The sequence below is a fragment of the Cavia porcellus genome, unplaced genomic scaffold (assembly GCF_034190915.1).
Source record: "Cavia porcellus strain 051 isolate PalLab524CR breed Dunkin Hartley unplaced genomic scaffold, mCavPor4.1 scaffold_15, whole genome shotgun sequence".
NCBI classification, from domain to species: domain Eukaryota; kingdom Metazoa; phylum Chordata; class Mammalia; order Rodentia; family Caviidae; genus Cavia; species Cavia porcellus.
Window position 1 is genome coordinate 24465133 of NW_026947498.1, and position 22225 is coordinate 24487357.

At 33.7% G+C, this 22225-nt stretch overlaps 1 protein-coding gene across 10 annotated transcripts in view; it reads left to right on the top strand.

Annotated features, from left to right (window-relative positions):
- The window catches only part of Robo2 (roundabout guidance receptor 2), a 1616745-nt gene that overhangs the window by 635957 nt on the left and 958563 nt on the right, over positions 1-22225 (top strand). The window lies entirely within an intron of this gene.

Genomic DNA, 22225 nt, shown 5'->3' on the forward strand with positions numbered 1-22225 from the left:
GGTTTTCCAGTTGTTTCTTATTGTATCAAATTCCTTAGGAATCCATGGATCTATCAAAAAGTCTTTACTTAAAAATCCTCCGTAAAATTCTCCAATACCCTGGTAAAATTCTAACTTTCCCATATTATCACACCCATCACATACTCAATGTATGAGTCCTCAAACTCCTACCTTTCCATCTCTTACACATATTACACGCTCAGTACTTAATGTAGCCTTTGGTGCCATCCTCTCCCACCCCTCTTTGATTTGGGCAATTGAGCTTTTGTCCACCTGAAGGGTTACCCCATTCTCTCAAGCTTACTGTATCATGAGTTTAAAGAGAAAGATAGATTGCGGAGAACTGGATCGCAGGGAGAAAAGCCTCAGATTGATTGTAGGCAGCCAAAGTATTTACCTTTAACCATTTCTGCAGGTTCATCTGTCTTCCTGTCTCTTGCTCCACCCACTCAGGAGCGCTTACCCTTAGACAAGTGGTTTTCAACCCCATGGTTTGCCTAGCAGGGGCGCATTTTAACAATGCATAGAGATGTTTGTGTGTTGCAAATTGAGGATGGGTGTACTTCTGGCACCTTGTGACAGAGACCAAGGAAGGATTCTATTGAACATTCTATAATGACAAGTTTTCCTTACACACACACACACACACACACACACACACACACACACACACACACTCCCACAGACTCTGAAGAATTATGAAGCACGGAATGTCAGCAGTGACAAAATTGGCCGGCCCCTGCTTTAGACTCTAAATAATGAAAACATTAACCTAAACTTTTAGTTACTAATTCATGGAATTTTCTCTTTGTTCCTTTTGCCACATTTTGCAGCTTGTCTGAAATTTTCTCCCCCCTCTTCTTTCACTTGCTTTTTCCACCATCCCTAAAGCTTACGTAGTTAAATACTAATTGTGGTTATCTCAGCTGAAATAAAATTCTCTTTAGCGGGCCTATTCTGATCCTTTTCTTGTCTGCATTGTCTTTTGAAATGGACACATAGCCTATAGCATTGCCTTCTTTCCATTGTCATTTATATTCTTAATATTTTTCAACTGTGCATGCCAGTCTAATGTCTGTGTTCAGAGCCAGCAATAAACTCTCCAAGGATTGAGACAAAGTTTGTAATGGTCACTGAGTTACCCGTATGCTTATTGCATCGCCTGTTGAATCTCTAATAGGAAAACAATGTGTATTCATAGGAAAGGAGTAGAAAAAAGTTAGAGACAAAGTGACTAATGTTGTGGCATTTAAAAACAAAGTTCATCCTCTTAAAGAATTTCTTAGCTTAGTAAGTACATATGCACAAAAGAAGTAGATATGCCTTATCAAATTTCAAAAGTGAAAATGAATATTGTAAGTCTCACTTTCTGCAATTAGTGACATTATATAATTGGATTCATGTCTATACCAAAATTTCATGTAACTAATTGACATTCTCCTTGAGTGAGGGTTTAGTACTGGCTTGTTGCTTTCTTCAGAGTACCCATACTCTTCAGGGAGCTTGCATGATTCTCTTTGTGTGTGTGTGTGTGTGTGTGTGTGTGTGTGTGTGTGTGTGTGTGGTGTTAGCCTGTGCATATGCAGACATGCATTTAATTGTGCAAATGCTAAACATCTCTATAGTTTGTATAAATTCTAGTTATCTATCTAATACTGAGTTTAGTTTATCCCAAGGCTAGGAAGATTGCTATAGATTATCTTCCAACCACATTAACAAGTCTTTTTTCTGGAAAGCAGTGGCAAGGCCAAACTCATAGCCCTGAAATTTGCATATCAGCAGGAGTTACTTTAACATAAAAAACACATTCTCTATGTTATAAGTGATACAATTGTATTATTTGTCTATTCATGTCATAATGGAACTCCCTATATCTCAGACTGTTCATCTTGTCCTAAAATATGAGCTATAGAAGTAATATCACATTGAACAGTTGAAAGGCTTTTGCACATGACTAAAGATGCCTGTGAAAGTGCTTTTAGATAAAGAAACGCATTGCGAGGACTTGCTAGTACGGTTCATAATACTTACTGCCATTATCAGTAACTTGTTCTTGCTCCTCCTAGCACTAAATAGAAGAAGATAAACCATTGTTCTCTGTGGGAGATTTTTTTTTTTAATTTTGTGAAATACAGGCAGAAAAATCAAATTATCATGTTTGCCCACTCTTTCTGCACTAGAAGTTAGGCATATTTATTAGCTACTACACAGCATTTCAAGCTGGCATTTGGATCATTTCAATAACTAATGTTTGTTTTATCAACAATGGTTTAATTTGACATGCTGCATAATGCATGTGCAATAACAGTGCCATGTTTGATGGATAAATGCCGAGGAAAAAAATTCAAATTGGCTAATAAATAAAATAGAATTTTGAGGCCCCATTTATTTTAAGGAAATTTGTCATGGGTTATTAACTGTACTAAATAATGGCTTGTTTATGTTAGCACATAAATAATTTGCAATGAATAAGGTTGAGATAGTTAGGAACTATCATACTTCCCTTCAAATGTGATTTGAAGCTACTTTGCTCAGCATTTAAACACCAGGTCTGGTGCTTTTCAGAAGTACTATCTACTTCTTGATAAAAAGTAGGTTAAGTTACCATACATTTAGTATAAACCTATCAAACATTCAGATTTTCTACCATACCATAGTTCAGATTATATATCCATATTTTTTAATCTCTCTATACATTAGAAGTAATTGGGAAATGTTTATGTCATTATATCACATTTGCTTTTTTTATATTGTAAAATGTCTGATCTTATTTGTCCAAATGGCTTTTTAGTGTAACATTTAGTTTGTTTTTAAATTGTCAAGTTATATGCTTATGGTTTTAAGCCCCAAGCCATTATAACTAGACCCAGCATTAAGAATTGCTCAAGCATAGACGTCTGGTCATTAATACACAGCAATTTGTAGTTCTCATCTTGATGATTGAGATTAAATTACTTACTCTGATAATTAATTGTTTAATACTAATAACTATTTCCCTCAAAAATTTCTTGGATATGTATTGTCACGCTGTGCCATTCTATCTGGTATGGAAATTACCACATAGCCTATGCTCTCCAGGATTTTTTGTAAATGAACACAAGTAACAGTACTGAAAAGCAAGTAGATAATTACAAGAGAAATACAAACCAGGGCTCTGGGAATGCTTAACTAGATGTGAGGAAGAACTAAAAAAATGTTTTGGAGTGGGAGGTATTTAATCAGCTGTGCAAATAAGTGTGGTCATATGGTTTTGGATTATTAATGTTTTTCATAACTTACATTTTTCTAATTATAATTTATGAATTAGGTAAATGAGATAGTATTAATCATTAGTAATGAAAACAATAATTCCATATGGTTTCATTTGCTTCACAATATGTAAACAGGTTTATTCATGGCATCATTTTAAGCATCACAACATACAAGCTATGCAATTCAAAACTCCTATTTTTGGATGAGGAGTCAGAGGCTCAGAATATAAATGAATTATTCAATTTACAAAGCTAGCAAGTGGCAGAGTTAGGTCTAAGATGAAACCTCCTGAGTCCTAAATAGTTCAGACCTTTTTTTAGCAACTCAATTTGAAGTTGAAAATTTGCTGAGCTTGGGCTAGATTCCCAGTCTCTTAAAACTGAATTGCTCTCTCAGGATGTTCTCTGCCACAAAAACACTTAATACATCATATTTTTATGAACTATAACTCAATGTCTTTTTCTAAAATAACTTTTCTAAAGGTGGTTGGAAACTGATAGATATAGATATATAGATATAGATATAAAAAATACCAGCAAATTCACTACCTTACTGCATTTCCCTAATCTAATTTTCTACTTTCCCAGTATAAACTCTGTAATTATACTTAATACCTGGGGTGTTGGAAATTTAAAGTTTTAGTTATCAAGAGATTGAGGAAATTGAATGCTGGCTTTTAGTTTCTTCCATCTGATATCTCAATTCTCTCCAGCAGGTAGAGACATCTGACATGCTTTCACATAAGCCATGAATGGTCTGTCTGAAACTACTCATTCAGTGCTTGCTGAGATGCATTGTTAGAATTTTTGTCTAAGGTGTTCATAGATAGATAGTATATATATATATATATATATATATATATATATATATATATGATACATGTACACATATTTGTATATTCACCATAAATTATATTAGAAAGAATTAGTTGGCATGACCTAAACTGGAAATATATAAAGACACTTATCCAGAAGTATATTTGAAGAGTGACAATACTGCCTCCCAGGATCCTATGAAGGGTTCATACTTTCTTAGAATGGGTAGAATTTAGACACCCCAATCCTTTTATTAAATGTTTAGATTTATCACCTATAATATGTTATCTATGAAGAGTCCTGCCCTGAATTTTATTTCCATTTCACACATATTTCATTATTTTGATCAACTTTATATTCTAAACAAGGACTCTGGAGGAGACTTTGTAAGGATTACATAGTTTGTAAGGATACAGAAGTATAATTTCATATTTTTCTATGAATTGGTTTAATTGCTGTTGCTACTGTACTGCTATTGAAATACTTCAATATATCTCATATGATACCTTTTATAATTGTTTCATTCCATTATGACTAGAAATTGCCAGTAGAAAATAATTCCTGTGAAGCAAACATACAGAGTAGTTGAGGGCCCTAGAGAGGTTTTTTGGATGGTCAACCATTTTCTATTCCATAAGATGACTATGAATTTGGTCCATGAGAAAAGAATAGCAGACCTAGTCTTAATTGCTAAGATGCATAACAAAATGAGCCTAAATGACAACTTAGAAACTTACTAAATGAGCCATTTGCCTTTACTCCTGCCATAATAAGGTCACACAATCAAGAAAGAGAGGCAGAACAGGCTTCTTTTAGGGCTGTTTTACTCTGAGTTTTGTTTGTTTTGTCTTGTTTTGTGTGTGATACAGGGTCGTTGTGTAGTGCAGGTTGGCCTTGAGTTCACTATGTTACCAAGGTTGACCTTGAACTCCATGATCCTCCTGCCTCGGCCTCCAAAATGCTGGGATTATTTGTTTCATAATGAATTGTCATGGAGTGATTTTTATTTTCATAGTAGGATGATAAACTTTTTTTAAAAACTTTAAAAGGTACATGTTTCTTCTTCATTTTATTCACTGTCAGTTTTCTAGTTCCTGAGTGTCACAATTGGAGGTCATTCATGAGCACTGCAATATTTCGAGTACATTCTTCTCAATAGAGTGGGGATAGTAAAGTTATTGTCCAACTCGAGCATATTATCATTATAAAGCAGCACACACCATTAGGGAGAGGCTCAGCGAAGGACATTATCATTATGTATTAGCACACACCATTAGACTGGAGTTTCAACTGCGCAGCCTAAGAAGGAAGATAGATTCATAACATCAGAGCCCTCCTGGGTAATATAACTCAAAATTGTTAAATCAGTCAGCTGAGGTGAACTCTGATCTCATGATTGGCATCTACCATCACTTTGAGCATTCATGGTTATTTACTTGGCAAGAAATTGTTCTCTTTTCTGACTCAAATGGAAATCCTAATGAATCCCAATGAATTTTATTGTACTTCTACCCAGGCAAGAGTCCTAAGAATTAAAAAATAATAAGGTTAAATATAATAAATACAGTGCTCTGTTGAAAACTCACAAACATAAAACAAATTTTAGTTGGGAGAATTTATCAATTAAATATCTTTATACATAAGATTACAACCAGTATGCAGGAGAATTAGAGGTGTGAAGCAAACTTATTTAAATGAAACAAATGAAATAACATTATATTTTATTTTAAAATTTTAACGTTGGATAATGTCAAGGGGTTGTTTCTTTGTCCCACCAAATGTCAGAGTTATTTGTATATGATAGGACTAAATGCCATTTCTCCAGGAGGATTGCTTTATATGCTGTTTATTCTCATGAAACATTAATATATGCTATGGATATTTGCCTGTTGGAAGGGAAAGCGAAAAATTTTGTACTTCTCAAATGAAAATTAATCTTGAATGAATTTAACTTGCATCATTTGCATGTTGTATGGATAAGAAATCCATTTATAAATAAAAGGTTTATTGCAGCACACAAAAAGGTTATGTTCAAGGATGTACTTTCCAAGTGAACTATTTTCTAGAAGCTAGTAGTTTCTGTGTATTACATGACAGACTATTTCAACTTCTGACTTTGCATAAGAATATAAACATGAGGAAATAAAATACTTCACTCAATTTATCAATACTAATTTCTATTTGTTTTATATTCACCTTATAAAATGTCTTCACTAAAAGGCAGAATTATAAAATAATAGGCATCCGTTGCAAAATCTTGCATTTTTTAGTTGGTTCTTACATGGTAAAGTTTAAGTATAGTCTAATTCTAATTATACATGGAAAATAAAATGTTACAGATCTTGGCTAGATACTAACAGTAGTAAAATCATTTAATTGTTCAAGTAGGATATACATATATATATATATATATATATATAGTGCCAAACCTTAAGGATTTCATATTGTTTTTAATTTTATTGTAACATTATATAAAGGAATAAACTTAGCACTATTACTTGTATTCTCAGCTGACGATGTTGGGTTGTTTAGCTCTTAAAAGGTCACCAGGCAGGAGAAGGAGAAAAGTAAAAATCTTCAATGTTCACCGTGCCAAGAAAGTCCATTACTCCTCTACCTTCTGCCCATGTTTCAGATATATTATTTCTTAGTTAAAATTTTATTTATCATGGTTGTTTCTTCCATTTTTTCAATGTGTTACAGGTATGTTATCTGTTTGGAATTTTTAAAGCACATTATTTAATTGCTTTCCTTATACTATATTACATGATTCCACTATTAGTTAATAAGCAAATCTTTGTGAATATTTGTGTCCTCAGTAGGCAGAAGCTTATTACATTCTTCAGTGTGTAAAAATCTCAGAAAAGTATATATTTAGCACATAATTGGATTACATTTTGCAGTAGAGGCAGAACTGTTCTACCTAAATATTTGTGCAAACCACATAATGAGGCTCATAAAGCCACAAGTAATGCCTAATTCAGGTGATCCCAGAACTACGTAACGCTTTCCTTCCTATGACCTATTTTCTTCAGACAACCCACTCAGGATCCCATCTATCTCTCTCAGACAGAATCTTTCCCTCAATGAATATATTCTGCTTTTAACCTTCACTGATCCTAAAATTCATTCTTCGATTTTAGAGAACACAAACTCCTACTGGACATTTAGTAGGTTGGGAGTTTTCACTCCCCTGTATCATTTGGAGGTTTCCAGCATGATAATTGGATAGAGGTAAGAGTTGGCTTTTGTTTCACAGACTCTGGACTGGGACTCATTTAAGTAACAAATTTTTGCTCTACGTATGTCCCTCAAGAAGACAGAGTCTTTGGCAACCCACTTTGGACCCTCTCTGTCTCTCTTGGAAAGAAGCTGTCTCTCAATAAATATATTCTGCTTTTAAAAAATATTTTCTTCAGTAAAAGTTCATATATTAGAAGTAATGGACAATGGAAAAGCATTTCCGTTAAATACTTCCATGGCTCTAGGTGAGGTGCTGTTCTAGGGCGTTACTATAGTAACAACATAGCTTCTTTGAGTGAAGACATGTTGTAATGTCAGAGATAGAATATAATCTAATGATAAATATAAATATACTGAGACAAGTGGTAGTATATGCAGCAGGAGACAAATAAATGGCAAAGAACTGTCGAAAGGCAATAGCTGAAGAAGGCTTAAACAGGGCAGTGAGGGAGGGCCTCACTGATGAGGTGACATTTGCAACAGAGACTAAGGGGCGAAGGAGGTGTTCTGTACAGGAGAATGGCTTTCTTGGCAGAGGACAGACACTGAGCATCAGTATGCTTGATGTGGTTGAGAAACATCGAGCGAAACAGTACAGTTGGCCAAGAATAAATGCAGGGGATATTATCAGGAGCTGTGCTATTGTCAGGAGGAAAGAGGTCAGATCACAGTAGAGTGCGTAAACCAATATAAAGTTTGGGCTCTTACTTAGAGGGAGACAGTGGCTACTGGAAGTTTTGGGCAAATAAAATATGATTGTTTTGGAAAGACCCTTGTCCCTTTGATGTTCTGAAAAACAGTGAAGGAAGGGCAAATGGCAAAGCAGGCAATTGATCCAGTGAAACAATCGAGATGAAAGATAGATTACTGCAATAATCCAGTGTGGGAATCATGGAGACAGTGATAAACTACAAATAAACACACATTTTCAGATAGCACCATTGGAGTTTTGTGATAGATCTTACCCAGAGGGGAGAGGAGAGATTTTAAGAATAGGATTATTCCATGATTTCTATTTTGGGGCAACAGAAAGGACGTGATAGATGTTTACTCAAATGGAAAACTGTCATCAGAGTGTTTTTTAAAGGAGGAAAACGAGGATCCAGAATTATACATATTAAATATGATAATCCTATTAGACATCTAAATTAGAATCTGAGAAGAAAGTTGGACATGTAACTCTAGACTTCTGGAGAGAGGTTTGTAGAAATTTAAAGTTGGTAGGCTCCAGTTATCAGCACATGTAGAGATTATACCTGAATCAAACTACAAAATATAGGGTATAGAAGTTGAGTTCTTTGTTAAGAGCCATAAAATAGCTTCTGTCCAAATGAGACTATTAAGGAGAGAGTAAAATAGTACCAAGAATATTAAAAGAGAAGTGGTTCATGGAGAGATTAATCTAGCACATTCAGTGTTAGGTTATTTCAAAAGACACAAATACAAATCCATAGCGCACATGTTTAAATAAGTGTGAAGGCCCTGATTCAATCCAAATTTATACAACAAAAAAACATTGAACACCAGTAACACATGTTCTACTTTAGGAAATTGTATATTCTCTTTATTATTTTCATTTAAACTTTAAATGATAAGTTAATTCTATTTTTTTATTCCAAGGAGTTGAAAGGGCAAAAATAATGTCTAAAGGTAATTTTATTTCCTGAAATTTACTCATTTAATCAGTATAAAATAGTACTTATATTTTTCAACTTTAACAGGCAAAGCCAAATACCATTTAGTTGTTACATCCTTCATCTTTCTTATTTTTCATTATTCTTTTGAGTTAACTGATTTATTTTGGGAACTAATTTTAGTCTGTCTGGATTGTAACCTACTCTCTATGTTTGAGTTTCAGTCATTGAAGTATGAAATCTTCATTTGGGCTTTGTAGTTCACCTCAAAGAGCAAATCTAAAAGGATTGTGTCTTACAGGTCCAGAGAGAGCTTGAGCAGCCCCATGTTCACGGAGTAAGGGATAAAGATAACTGCTTAGCTGTGCCCACAGATAGGCGTATTATTCATGTGTGGAAGCCACTGGCTGTAACATGCAGACAATGGCTGCTGAGGAATTTCTAACATCAACCATCACATCCAAGCAGTGAAAATTTATAAGAGGATGAAACAACGCTCTAATCCCTTAAACTGTTAATACATAGCTAAGAATCCTTGTGCATAATGAATAAAATTTACATTTCCTAAGCTTTGATTTCTTTGAAGGTTTGTTTTATTTGATTTTCAACAACTGATAAGAAAACATGTTAATGTATAATAAACACTGAAAGTCTGTGCAAGGGAAGGGGATGTAACAGGAATCAATGTAAAATGAAGAGGATCTCAGGGATGCTCACTTGTTTGTATTAATTGTTTCTGCAGTGTGAGTGTGGCAAATGATGTCTCTGAATGCGAAACTAACTCTTGTGTGATTTAAAGTATATAATTTCTCATTTAATATTCTTTGCGTACATGCGTGAATGTAGGCTGTGGTTTGAAAATCAAAAATAGAAACATAAAAGAATATCCCAGAATGGTAGGGATGATTTATGACTTTAAATTAGTTGCCTACAAATGCTATGGCAATGGTAGTGGTAAAACTTTTTGAACAAATAAAAACAAAAGCAACTCAGCACAGTACATGAGTTAGGACAAATTAGATGGGAAAACAAAAGCTTTTAATTGGAATTCCCAGCCCAAAATGATGGTTAAAGCTTAAATGAGCACAAATAGAACAATAAAACTTGATGTTTATTTTTCCCCTAGGCACAGCTTTTGTACTTTTCTAATTCCCAGCTAGTTGTTTTCAGCTATTAGGATAAAAACATGTGTTTTATTCTTTTCAATTTCATTTTTTTTTTCAGGAAACAAATTAAGACTTTCTCACTATCTCTTTGCATGCCATGTTGAAAATAATTTTTTTCTCACTGATCTAAAAGTTGCTGTATCTGATTTTATCTGAAGTATTTTTCTCTTTGAACAGTCGTATCATCTCATCATCCAAAGTTAATGTTTTATTTCAAGATGGAACATTTTTATTTTATGTACTTACATTTAAGATTTCTGTTAAATTATGGTTCATTTTTGTTGCTGTTGTTTCCTTTTAGTGTTTGTGATTTTTTAGGAGTTTCTCTAAAAATAAAGGACAGGAAAATATGTAAATCAGGAGTTTTAAAAATTCATTTAATCACAACACAAAACGTGTAATATAGTTGTTTAAATAGGAAAATTTTTCAGCATTTCAATACTGAGCATTCCAATTTGCTGAATAAATACGAAGTACACATAATATGGTAGGGTTTCTTTTGTTTGTTTGTTTGCAGAATCGCTGGCATAATTGTACTTAATATGCATTTTCTAATTTGTATTCCCTTAAAATCATCTTCACACATTTGGAAAAATGTTAGAACTAATAAAATGAATTAGATTCTGGTAATTTCCATGCTGACTGTGGAAGATGACACAGATGGCTTTTTAAAAAGTTACATGGATGGAAGAGGTGATATATGTAAATTTACTCAAAATTCACATTGTTCTCTAGAGCCACAGAAATATAGTAATAATTTTCTTTATTATGACGAAATGATCTTTTTCCTAAGCCTGGTACCAATTGAATAATTTGTTCTTCAGAGAAGAAATTATCATTGCAGCAAATTTGATCAGAATTTCAAACTAAGGGTAGCATTCTTAATATGCAGGGTCGCTTTGAAGACCAGTTACCTATATGCCTGGCAAGCATATCATCGTCCATATCCCCGCCTTCTGCACGTTGTCATTGCAGTGCTAACACGTGTGGACTGCCTCCCTTCTCTAACTGGTCCTCTGCCATTTCTGAGAAAACCAGGTGGTTCTCATTCTCTAGGCACATTGCTGTTTTGTTTTGGTTTTGCTCCTGCCTCCTGCCTCCTGCCTCCTGTCTCCTTCCTTGGCTTACTTTTGTTTGGATCCTTCGATTCCACTGGAACAATACTGTGAAGAGATATTAAACTAAGCCCACCAAGCAATGAAAGGAGAAACTGATAAAGACTAGGAAATCTGATAAATTGGTTAACATAATTTCAGTATACAATGAGTATCTTTTTTTAAAAAATTACAAAATGAGTACAATTAGACTGCCTATGGTTAAATCAATCTCACTATTACTGATTAAACATCTAAAGTTTTATCTCAAACATACTGAAAACATAAATGTAGAATCCATTTCTCTTAAATGTGTAAGTTGTCATATTAAATTTGAATTTAGGTATCATAGTGTAAGAAAAGAGGAGAATATTCTGCGTAAATTTAACTGTATCTTTTGAGAAAAAAAAGTGATTTTTCTTATATTTAATATCCAAACATTTTATTTCCATAATTTTGGGGAAATAATGACTATGAGAAAAAAGTACGCTGTGATATAGTTTGTTATTCTTAACATAAACATTACATCTAATTTCATTTCTACCCCATAGAATAGTATTAATTATTTCAAGGAATATTTTTAAGAAGCTAAGAAAAGTGGTCAATTTTATAACAATGATCACCTTAGAATATAAATAATCTTGTTACACTTTAGGAAAAATTATTACAGTGTTTATCTGGCAAGATTTTTTTAGACATTAATGTCATTGTTCCCATTTGCCAGTTTATGTATTAAGAGTGAGCATTTTGGATAGGACACACGAAGAATTCAGTGTTTGAGATGACTTTAAAAGGATTTAATCAAAGATATGAATATAAGTACTAAAGAAATAAATAATAAGCTGCCATTAAGAACATAAGGTCATAAAACTAGATCCACATAAAATGAGGACTAGGTTAGAATAGAATATTTTAAGGCAAAAACAGTAATATGTTTATAGACTAAAAGCAGGTCAAGGCAATATATGATTCTTCCAATTTGTTTCTGAATATATGGCAGTGAAAAGCACGTACTTCCTGCTAACCTTTTGGTGAGATAGTAGATAATTCTGTCTCCCTAGTCCCCATAAAGGGTGCAAGTAAGTCTACCTGCTGTAAGTCTACCTGCTGGGGGATCACGAGCTACACATTCTTTCATCCACTTTTCTGTATGTGAACTTATATAAAGATGTTAGAGTTAAGAAATAAAGGTTACAGCCTCAGGAAGTAGTTCTTTATTTCAGTTGCTTTAAGTTCAGAGACTTCATATCTGTGCCTTCCAATCTTTCCATATTTGTATCTCCTGGACTTGTGCTGCATGGGTCAAGAGGCCAGAGACTGCCTTTTGCTTGTTCATTTGGATATTTTCCTGGGTTCTTCCAGACAAACCAGTGAGGTCCCTTGTCGTCTTGGATTTCCATCCACAGTGCAGGGGAATGAGTCAGGCACCTGGGTTTCTCCTTTCCTAGATTCCCAAGACAGCACTGGTGTACAGGGCTGGCTTCTCTAAACACGCATAGCTACTCTGAGGCTCTAAAATGATGGCAGATGCATGATATATGGGCTGGCTGGTTCTCCCCAGTGGAACTGAATACTGGTCCCTGATGGCTGCTGGTGGGCACATGGAGGCATCTATATTCAGTTTCCTCTTCTGGTTTTTACACTTTTGTGTTATGTCTGTGTTGCATTGCAGAGACATGTTTGGTGTGGATCCGATCTTGGCATCTGTGCACCAAGCTGTTGTGCTGAGTCTTGAGATTCTCTTCAGTTTTACATTCTTGCAGCTGAAAGGAAACTTCATAGACTGAAAGTCAAAGGAGAGAAAATACTCCATGTGACAGGGAATAAGGAAAAGGGGTAGCTTGCCTGTCAACCACAGAATGGATAAGAAACACAGGCCATTTTTATACATTTGAATGCTACTTAGTTATAATGAAAGACAGTGTCAAGGCTCTTGCAGATAAATGGGTGGAATTTGAGATCATATTCATGGGTAAATGCTTCAAAGTCACATGTGTGAACATTGTGTTGTCTCCTATTATAAGACACTGAGGGAGTTATTGGGATCCAAATGGCACAATATTGTGAAAGTGAAAGGGGAGACTTCTGAAAAGAGAAGATGGTAGCCATTGTTAATTTTCTATTATCTCTTGAAGTCATGTATTGTTTTTATTGTTCTCTTGTTTGATTTCATTATGTCAATGGCAGCTATTTTGAAACAAAATATATTATTTGATAACAAAATATATTATGGTAGCTATGGTTGATTTCCTATTATCTTCTTTGGACCCTATATTACTTCATTGTTTTATTTTGTTTGATTTTATTCTATTTTGTTTTGTTTTATTTTGTTAAGTCTCATGGTATAGGCAGCTACTTTGAAGATAACGTGATATTCTGGTAGCCACTGTTGATTTCCTATTGTGTTTTTTTTTTTTTTTTTTTTGAAGTCCTGGGTTGTGTTCACTCTTTTGTTATGATTGGCTCTGTTCTTTTTTGTTTGTTTGGTTTATTCTTTTCAAAATAATAATTAAAATGAAATTTAAAATAAATAAATAAGAGCCAACCAACCATCCAGGATAGAAAGAATTTTCACTTTCTTTGTATTACCTGGAATGTTTCAAACCAACATCACAGTTTTAAAAGAGCTAAGATGACATGAGATTTCTTAAACAAATATAAAGTTATTTAGTTATCTGGAAAAAGTTCACCAAAGTATTTAATAAAAAATTTCCCTAATTCATACATTCATTCACTCAATATGTTAACTTGTGTATTCATTTATTCATGAAGTCTAATCATAGGTAGTGATATCATACTGGTTTTATCTGCCTAGAAAATTGGAATCATTTTGTAGGTTTAATAAAGAATTGTAAAAATGGGATTGGGGGTGCTAAAAATGAGTTGTCACTCACTTGCAGACTGACACTGAGAAGTCACTTAATCTAGTAAATTCCTAAAAGGTCTTCATGTATAAATTCTAGTTGGTCACTTGACAAATAGACAACGGGAAGGAAATGATAGACTGCGATCCTTTGTCACACATTCTTGGTTGCTTTTGTGCCTTTGCCCATTCAAACGCAGAAAGAGTGTGACTTAGACTTACCTGTTAATGTATTTCTTGGCAGTAAGGGATACCTAAAGTTAAGGATGAACACTTAGAGAAGATAGCATCCCAGTGAAATCAGTTCCAATAAAGTCCTTTCCAAATTTAATAGAATAAGTAATATCAGATTTAGAACAAAAACTGTCAAGATAAAAGAAACATACAAGCTATAATTAACATACCAAGAAACATTTATGCTATCACATTAAGAGTATTACCATATCATATTCAGATCACCTAAAGAACTTTTTAATTTGCACTGTATTCAAAACATAAAGGTATATATTTCATGTATTAAATCTCAAAAGAATACATATTATATATTAGAAATGAACTTACAAGTTGTACACATATAGGTGCTTCATTTTGTGGTTTATGAAAATAATCAGCATATTTAGATGGCCCATCTCTTCGTATCCTATGTTACATTGCTAGAAAAAAAAAAGTCTTTGCTGTCATCATAACAATACAATGAAAAATGTGTTAAAGCTCTAGTTAAAGAGACTGTGGGAAATACACTTTTATTCAGCTTGTGAAAGAACAAAGAAAAAGCATTATAACATTGTACTTTTGATATAAATATTCCTTCTTTATCCCATGGGGCATGATGTCACAACATGTTTAAAAGATTATTGTAATTTTAATTAAATTCACACTTACAAAAAAAGATTTTGAGTGGTAATACAGTGTGAAACTAGACAGTCAGAGTTTTTGTTATATGTGTCCATATAATTTGTTATTATTGATAGTTTTTATTATGTCTGAGGAAATTTTGGATGGGAGTACTGGAAATTGAACTCAGAACCTTGTGCTCACAATGAAGGCATTTATGCTACTGACCTCCATCCCCAACTAGTGTTTATTATATAAAAACGCAAAGAAAGATGACTTATTTTAAAAAGTTGCTTTTAACTATAAAACATATAGAAATAAAAACAAATAGTTTGACACTGAGATGAAATCACACTTACAAGGTCTTTAGTAACCATAACTGCCTGTTTCTGAGGATTCGCCCATGGTGATATTTTTGTTACTATGGGCCAAAAAAGTCACTTGATTTAGGGTTAAAAAATAGAGAGGAAATCAATAGGAAATGAATGGAACTAAAATAGCCATTGGGAATGTCCGGCCACAGCCTCTTCTTCACAAAAAGAAAAAGACAACATGGGAAAATAAGAGAAGGAATCTAAGTGCTCCTACAATGTTGAAGGATTTCTTGTAGGAACCAATAACCAGACAGGCAAAATATGACAAAGTAACCTGGCCTACCTAAATTGATTGCAACCCTGGAAATGTATTTCCAAGAAATTCCCACTTTGTCCACATAATTAGGAGTAAATAGTCTATGCCAGGCTGTAGCCTAAGCACTTCACACAGATTAATCTGTTTAATGTGCATAGTGATTTTAATGAATCTTACACTGCTGCTTTGGTAAGGAACCATGACAAGAAATCATTGAGTAACTAGATTTCTGTGTCGCAGTCTCAGCTCTTATCCCTGTATTAATTTGCTAGGCTGAGATTAAAAAAAAAATATCAAGTACAAGAGACTGGGTGGCTTAAAGGATAGAAATTAATTTTCACACAATTCTAAAGAACAGAAGAAAAAAAAAAAAAAAAAAAAAAAAAAAAAAAGCAAGATCTGGTTCCTTTGAGCTTCTGGCCTGCAGATGGCCAACTTCTCCTGTCCCCACGGGGACTTCCTCTGCATTTCTGCATCCTTGGTAAACCTTGTGTGTCTAAAGTTTCTCTTCTTAAAATGGCAACAGTCAGATTGCATTAGGACCAATTCTAATTGATTCATTTTAAATTAGTCACCTTTGTTTAAAAAGTCCTATCTCCAAATAAGATATCTTCTGAATAGCTAGAGATTAGGGCTCCAACTTAAAAAAAAAAAAATAATAAATTGGAGGACACATTTTATTCCATAACAAATACTAAACTCAGGTATGGTATTGTCCTATTTTAAGTTCTTATTTTGATTTTTTTTTTTTTTTTTGGTTGTGTTCCTTTGACAAACTGATTTCCTTTCTTTAACAAATCATCGGTTCCCTGAAAACTGATGTTATTTGGTTCTTGCTAATCTAAGTTTGCATCTTTGGTTTACACAATTCTGAGAAAAACTCTGTCATTTTCACACGCACACATATATACATACACACACATAAACGGAGGGTGTTTTTGCCTAAATTAGCTAGAAGTTTTGCTCTGCTGAGCCTTTGATATATTCTGTTCCATCCAGACTGTACAGTGGATTAATTATCTTAGACCATAGATCCACTATGAAAGTTGATTTGCATCTTGTATCTTATAGGCTAGCATAATGTCTAGAAATTAAGAAGTGTTTAGCAAATGCCAGTCTTGTGTTTCTTAGTCCACAGCTCCACCCACTTTAACTTTTCCTTCTATTTGAACTTCCCACTTCTATTTCCATTTTCCATCTCATACAATCCTGGGTACTCAACCCAAATGCTGTATGCTTTGATTGTGTATCTTTTGTATGTTAGATATTTTTTAAAACCTAGATAAAATGGAGATATTTCTTCACAAAATCATAAACAAAGAGTTACATGATTGAACTTGGCTTCTGACATGTTCAGATTTTAAAATGGATTGGAACTGTCTGGTATATCAGTTCCAATTTACCTAGAATACTGGAACTGGCTTAGGAAATGTCCTTAGAACCAAGCAGTGGAAATGACTTCAGCCCTGCCCGGGTCATAACAGAGTGACACTTTGCAGAGTACCAGCAGACTGATTCTGCTGAGAACCAACAGGAACCATATGCATTTTGTTGTTAAGTTGATTTTAAAGAGATGCGTTTCACAGCTAATTCTACATTTAATCATTTAAACATTTTACAAAATATAGTTTTGTGACACATTTTGTCATAAAAATAACTACTGTACATAATTTCATGTATTTATTTGCATCATTTGTCCTTATTTTCCTCTACTAAAACTGAGAAATATTGTGAAAATCTCAAAGGAGTCATGATACTAAGACACAGGCAAATTTATTAGGTGCTATTCCCAGATATAAGGGAGTAGGAGAGGTTGCATTACTTTGATTTAAACAGAAATGACAAAACTATATTGTTAATGTTGCAGTCTAGTGAATTATACTAGATTTTGCCTGTCATGTTTAGATTATAAATGTAAAGAATATTCTAATTAGTAAAATGGGACAGTTTCATGATACAAAAAGCCCCTCACTAAAGGGCATTTATTCAAGAGAAGTGCACAGCATGATGGCCAAACCCAAAGCTTTCCAGAGAAAGTGTTCCCAATGCTCACCAGGAGCAGCATCAGTGTGATCTGTGAGTCTTCAGCTAGACTTTAAGTAATGGTCTAAATTATCCAGACTCAGATCCAGAGATACACATAATTCAAGGAACTCTAGAGGAGACAGTACAGTGAGGCTTTAGAAGTAACTGTGAGTGAGGTAAAAATTATTGATCAGAGTTTCACATTAGTCTCGGATCAAAGTTAGAACAGATTCCTAAAGACAGTCAGAGCTGCCAGGACACCAGAGAAGACCTCAGAGTTGTGACTCTACCTTGTTATGCACAGGTTATAGAAGTAGTAACAAAGACAAAGATGCAGTTTAAGATGATTCAAGATCTTCAGAAGACCCATAAGGGAGTCAAACTGACATCATCCAGGTTGGAGCTATCAGGGAAGGAGAAGGGAGAAAAAACAGGAGAATGTCTGGCGAGCTGTAAGGAAACAGTGGTCATGGCACCAAGACCAGTGAGTCACAATGCTATTCAGGGAAGTTTTTGCACTGAGTGAGCAGCGTGGATTAACGGTACACTTTCACCACAATCTGACACAAAAAGGGAGTCTAATGTCAAGGTACAGAGTTACTCTAACGCCTATGGTCAGAGCTGAAGCCAGGCAGGAAGAGATTTTTATGCCACATTCTGAAAAGCAGTACTGGCACAAGGTAATTAGACTTGCTGCAACCCCAGAGGCAACCAGCAGGAGGAAGCCTCTAGCCAGAGATAAACCCTGGGGACTTGGAAGTGCATGGGGAGCTTGAAAATGAGAGCAGATATGATGGGAGCCAGAGGAAGAAACTTAGACCCACACTCTGTGAAAATAAACACATTTTCCACAGACTTTGTAGACCTGATTTTCTTTGCTTTCCAAAAACTATAAAAATGAAACCTGATAAAATATACCTAGAAGACAATTTCTGCTTATAACTCAAGGATCTGAGAGAAAACATGATATATGATGGGGAAGAGAAGAGACTGACTTTTTTTTTTTAATTTAAATTTTGCATTTCAAGGAGAAATTTTTCCCAAGTGCATTTATTAGTTTTTAAATTTGTAAAATAATAATCTGCTGTTCCAAGCCCACATAGTGTGTTATATAACTTGATGTAAAGTGAGATTTTGAAATACTAGAAAATAGCTATTGAATGATAATAGAAGGTACTTAATAATTCCATAAACTATATGCTGCAAGTTTTCCAAAAGCTATTTTGTATTATCTTCTAGCTTGAAGCTAGTCTGGAATAGCCTAGGTTTTTAGTCTCATTAAAGTTAGAACTGCCCAACTTCACAAAATGTGTGATTATTTTTCAAGTAGATGAACATAAAATCTATAATAATAGGGCTTATTGATATATTAATGCATATATGTATAATATGGATGTATGCATATTACTTTTAAAAGAGGTAATTTAATAAAATAGAGTGGATTTAATCTGCATATCCTTACTGTACTAGGTGGCATAAAAATCACCAGATTACCTTGTGTTTTAAAATATATAATTTATTTTAAAAGGGGAATAGAATCATAAAGTCATTGTCATGTAGATTTGATCCAGTATATAAAATTTGCAAGTGTGTTCATACCAATCCTTTCTAAATGACCCTCTGACATTTTATCTGATTCTGGAATGCCCCCATAGAAATGCATCTGAATGTTTTGTGACTGTGTGAAATAAATCACTGATAACTCATGAAGGAGACAGTCCTCTCATTAGCCTTGATAAGATGGTAATTTGATTATCTGATAGTCCTATTGTACATTCCATTTTTGTACATGAATATTTAAAACATTAGAAGAAAAAAATGACAATTCCAAAGAGAAAGTCGGTCAATATTTAAAACATATGTTACTTCACAATTCCTGTTAACTCTAGTTCCAGAGTATCAAATTAGAGTTTTTGTAGGATACTGAGGAAAATATAAATTATTTACCTTTGACTAAGAATATTTACATAAAATTTGTGTCTATTTTATCTCCAACTATTAAGTCATGTAAGTGAACACAGGATGCTTATTTGTTGGAAAATTTAAATCATTTGTTAAAAGTTACATTTTTTCCAATTTATAATCCAAGAAATTCATGACAAGAATGATTGACAACAGCCATAATACTTCAAGTATTGAAGGCATTCAACATAAGGATATGTGTCAGTTTTTATTCTCAAACTTTTTGTGTTTACTATCATTTTATAAAATGTCTTATGCTTGAGTTTCACTCTAAGTACATAAGAAAAAAATAATCTCGATAGATTATTCTTTTCTTATGTACTTTTGACTAGATGTGCCAATTCAAAATTAAGACATGAATAAAAATGGAGGAATCTGATAGTATCATTGATACTACTCTATAATGCTGATACATTGGGTAAATCTGTATAGATTTTCCTTATTCCAGTATTTCAACTTTAGCATACTGCAAAGTTTTTAGCTTCTTTAAAAAAAAAAAAAAAATGTGTGCCATTGGACACTGTAGAGTCCAAGGCAGGAGGGCTGCAGTTTCCAGCCCAGCCTAAAGACCTTAGTAACTTGGCAAGATGCTGTCTTAATAAAAAGTTAGGGAGGTAGCTCAATGCAAAGTCATTAGATTCAACCCCCAGTATCAAAAGTAAAAAAGAGAGCAAGAGAGAGAGAGAGAGAGAGAGAGAGAGTAATTATTGATGTCAGTCCTCAAATCACTGCCCAATTTACCCAATGTATCAGCACTACAGGGTAGTATCAATGATACTATCAGATCCCTCCATTTTTATTCATTCTTAATTTTGAATTGGCACTGCTAGTCAAAAGATTTTTGTCTATCCAGATTATCCTATTTAACTCACATAGAAGATGAAGCAACACTCATTTGTCCTTCATTCAAATTACCAAACAATGGTATTTAAACTTGGAAAAATCTTTGCGATAAAATGGTTCTCACTTTTTCATTAAATATGTACAGGAAATATATATGTGCACCGTTCTGTTTTCTCCAACAGAAATCCAAGATTTATTCTATTTTGTCAAGTTTATTTTGCACTTTTGTTTATTTCACAAGAAAAACATTTAAAAATGATAGAATGATATAGAATTTCAAAAAAGAAAAAAGTTAGGAATTAACACTAATTACTATATTGCATATTGTTATTTCAGAACTAGTTGTTCAGGTTGCAAAATCTGGACACAGAAATGATCAATCAAACAGTCACAGCACAACTTCTTTTTGACGAACTAAAAGAGACTAGTTCTGTATTTCTCTATCTAGCATACATGTATATACATGTTTATATATGTTTACCAGCATACATATAATCCTTTCCTTTCTTCCTACTAGGTCAGTTTTTAATGATAAACAAGGCTGAGGAGTAATGGTGCAGAGGTGTACAGAGAGAAAGATGCAATAGTGACCCAATTTATATCAGTCCAATGTACAGGGTTATTCTACTGCCTCCTGGACATGCAACATGCAGTTTAAATGTGATTTTCTGTCACCAGCATAACTACCTAAATTGAACAAAAGAGATGTTTTTTTTTTTCTGAAGCATTTAAAAGCTTCTAGTAAATCAATGCACAAGAATAATAGCTGTAAATGTATACTATAACCATATATAATAAAAACCTGTAATATAGGTGATAGTGAGCTGACCTAACCTTAAATAACAGGTATTGACTGGAAGCTGCAAAGCCAAAGATTAGAAAGAACTATACAGAAATGCTATATGGAGTAAGTAAATCTGTCTCTCACAATGTTATGATGATTTTTCTTATTCTACAAGTCTAGAGCTACTTTATGTTAAGTGATTTTGTAACTACATCCTATTGTCTATGTACTGAGCAAATAAGGACATTTTACAAGATGAAGACCCAGCAATTTTGCTGTCAGAAAGAAGAAAGGTGAAGGCTAGAAAAAACCCGGTGGTATTAGATTGGAATTAGACCTCAGTTTTGTTTCTAAATTGAAAAGGTGAAGTACACAGAAATGCATGAGTGTATAAGAATTATGGTGGTTGAGAGGACTCAGGAGCAACTAAATTTCAATATACTCAGCACCCAGATCTTGGTATTTTGATAATATTCACTTATAAAATGAATAGGGCCTTATTAAAGAGGTAGTTATCTGTAGGGCTAGGATAGGCAAATATAATAAGCCTGGGCATTTTATGGCAACAAAATGAGGAAGTGCTCGAAAGGCAATCAAGGCTTGTGAAAGACAAGAGAAACCAACCTGGAGGAGAAAGAGTGGAAAAAAAAAAAAACTGAGCAAGATTAATAATGACACATGGGATTCTAACTCTGAAATAAAGTAAATATCTATGCTTCTAATATAAATTATTGAACTCCTACATAAATGCAGAATAACCAACTCTTCTTTATAAAGACATTGCAACTAATAAATATGGAAGAATTCAAGTAAATTCAAAATTACCATTAGACAAAACCATTATTGCCTACTCTATTGATCTATAAAATCAGTAGGTCAAAGTTTGGGAAGAAACAGGATATATGCATAGTTTTGCCTTATCACCTCAAGATATTAGAATATTAAAAGTTAATAATAACAATATTACAGGTGCAAAGCATAGCAGACAGCTTTCTGAGTGATTAAGGTTATCACCAGTAATAAGAAATAGCATCATGCCCCACTGATGCTATGCATAGAGGAGAAGCTAATAAATCTCTC